The sequence below is a fragment of the Centruroides sculpturatus genome, unplaced genomic scaffold (genome assembly GCF_000671375.1).
Source record: "Centruroides sculpturatus isolate CEXI.00-Female unplaced genomic scaffold, Cexi_2.0 scaffold1270, whole genome shotgun sequence".
NCBI lineage: Eukaryota > Metazoa > Arthropoda > Arachnida > Scorpiones > Buthidae > Centruroides > Centruroides sculpturatus.
This window is the reverse complement of record NW_019385410.1, coordinates 241,555-244,996: the sequence shown is the minus strand read 5'-3', so window position 1 is coordinate 244,996 and position 3,442 is coordinate 241,555.

Here is a 3,442-nt window from a genome sequence, read left to right as displayed (position 1 = left end):
GAAAAAATTAAGCCAAGCTTCTCCTTAGAGTCAAGAATCTTAAAACAAAAATTGACCTACTTTGGACATGTGATGCGTAAAGAAGTTTCCCTAGAGAAGACTATTATGCTGGGAAAAGTGGAAGGTAGAAGGAAGAGGGGAAGGCAACAGATAAGATGGATGAAAGAAATCGAGAAAGTCACAGAAATGAAGCTGGAGGAGCTAGGAGAGACAACAAGGGAAAGATCAAGATGGAGAAGACTTGTCCATGAAGTCACCAGGAGTCGACGATGACTCGATGAAACTTAACAACAACAAATACATTATATCCCTCTCAGAATTTATGCAAAGAATAACTCTATAATAAAAATATTTTGGAATTAACTGATTGTGTGATATGAGTTTTTTCTCTTGACTGGTATAGTTTGTATTATTGCATTATTAAAGTCTTTAATAAAAACTGTTTGAAAATTTACACTTATATGATTGCATTTTGTAATTTTTAGCTGTAAACTGAGTTTAATCAATGTCCCAAATTTAGCTAAAAGAAGCATTACTTATTTGCATATTAGCAACTCTCAATCTCAATATACTCTATCTCAATCATTTAGAACTTACTTTTTTTAGAGAGTAACAAAACAAACAAATTCTTGTTTACTCCGACAAAGTGAATGTTTCAATGAATGCCAGTCTTCACAGCAACATCTGTACTGCCTGAATCCCTGATTCTGCTGAATTTCCTTTCTCATCCAAGTCAGGTGAAATAATGCCACTTTTATTCCATCATTTATGGATTGATGGTTTGACAAATGCTCACACTTCAGCAATCAATAATTAAGGATCTCATTAAGAATTTTGAATTTCGTTTTAATCTCGGAATGAACTTTTAAAATCATTGACAGACTAGGAGACACCTCCACCATGATGTTTTTTCCCTTCAGTGTTTCTGTCTGATGACATTACTTACTTTAAATTACTGAAGAACCATAACTACAGTATGGTAAGGATGCATTGAACTGAGACTCTCTGTTTTCCTCTTCCTTCATGTATCTTCCCAGCATCATTTCTGTTATCTTCCTGTTTGGCAGTTCCCTAGTATTGATCACAAAACTATTTATAGGTCTTTCAGTGTTTGTTTTTTGGGATCTTTCCAGAACATTCTGAATATGTAGTATGTAACCAACTATCCAATCAACCCATTCAAAAAAACTCTAAAGTCAGTTCCTTGATTTGACAGGTCTTTCAGGCAGTTTCTTTTGGGTGGACAACCTTGACACTTCCCAACTCCTGTCATTCAATTCTTCGATTCCATCAATTTTTTTCTATACCAGGGAATTTCAGCATAAGATCCAGAAAACTATTTTAGATTAATGAAAGTTTTCTTAAAATGAACTTTCTTAGGTCAAGAATTCTTAAAGCATTAGTCATATGAGCAACAAACTAGGAATTCAAAATTTTTTCACTATTCAGTAGAGTTGATTATCTGAAAAATTGATTAACAAAAGTCAACTTCAGAAAGTACTACTGGCACTGGTAGAGTATACATTGCTCCATTACTACAATTCTTGGGGTCAGTATTTCAATTGTTAGAGAAAGTATCAAAGAGAGCTAGTGGAATTATCAGGAAATGATCATCTTTATAAAGTTGAGTTTTCAGAGACCTGTTTAAAAGACTTGAAATTATTCCTTTTGAAGCATATACAGAGAGTTTAAAGAAGTGGTGCTTTTCAAGGTCCTTGTGGTGCTTTTCAAGGTTTGGAGTTCATTTCATTTTGTGTTTGGTGGGAGACCACACACCCTGAGTCTGAATCACTCTCAACCGTTAGATATCCCTTCCTTCAGGAGGGTTCGATCCTCCAGACCTGTCTCTTTATTTTGTCACGTAACCCTGCCACAGATAGATGGAAAATAGACAGAATAGAGGTGATGGAATTCACTCTCCAGGAGGTGATAAACAAATGGACAGATAGTTTGATGGAGCAGATTACATTGGTCAACATCACCACACAAAGAATCAGACATTATCTTCTCTGGGTACAACCAACAAGGCAGGCAAGCTACACCAGCCCATCACACAGCGAGAGATGTATGTGTTGTCAGCAGGAAAGTATAGAAACAGAAATATAACTGTTGACAGTTGAAAGGACTATCCAATAATTTTAATAATTTGGAGTTTTGCCAATGGTACCTAACCAATCAAGTGCATTGGTGTGAAGATTGAATGGATTGTTTTTGCAGTGTGTTAAATATGTTTTTTTAAATTTACCTGTATCATTGAAATAAATAATACATAAGTTGTAAAGTTCTGTTTTTTTTAACAATAAATTAATTTTTCTAAGTAAAATTGTAATTCATATTATTCTAAATGGCATAAATGAATAAAATTATTATTCAAACATCATTCTACTGCAATAAATTCTTAGATTCATCAATGAGGATACTAAACTTTTATATACTACATTCTACTGCATCAATGTACAGAATACATAACAAATTAGAATGACAATAAAAATGCCTTACCTTTTCTTTGTTTTGCTTCTTGTAAATTGTTTGAGCAAAGAAGTTTTTAACATGATTCCATGTCTCTTTGGAAAGTGGATTATAAAATTTGAGAACGATACTTTTTCCTAGAATAATTTAAGAATTTAATTATTAAGAATAGAAGAGATCAAGATGATTCATTAACTAATTAATTAATTAAATATTAAAATAAATTTCTNGAGGATTCTAAGCTTTTATATGCCATTTTCTACTTCAACAATGTATAGAATACATAACAAATTAAAATGAAAATAAAAATGCCTTACCTTTCTTTTGTTTTGCTTATTGTTAATTTTTGGAGCACAAGAAGTTTTTAAAATGATTCCATGTCTCTTTGGGAAGTGGATTATAAAATTTCAGAATGATACTTTTTCCTAGAATAATTTAAGAATTTAATTATTAAGAATAGAAGAGATCAAGATGATCCATGTCTCTTTGGAAAGTGGATTATAAAATTTGAGAATGATACTTTTTCCTAGAATAATTTAAGAATTTAATTATTAAGAATAGAAGAGATCAAGATGATTCATTAACTAATTAATTAATTAAATATTAAAATAAATTTCTAATACAAAACATTTATTGTTTCATTCAAAAGAATATAAGACAATATGCAAGCGAATATCATTTATAATCTGATAATTTAATTCGATGCTAAGTAGAAACAACCTTAAATATTTTAAGTACATTTAATATTCTATCGACAATTATTCAATTTTGATCGCTTATAAATAAAAAACGTTATATTGCCTGCGTTATTCGGGTTTATGTAATTAAACATTTACGAAAAATCTCGAAATGGAGGGAAAAATAACTCGCAATTTCCAGAAAACTTTCTATTTCAAGATGGCGTCGGCAATACGAAATCGAACGAATTCGAATCGGTGGAACGTGCGATAAATGCGTCACACGTTACGTCATA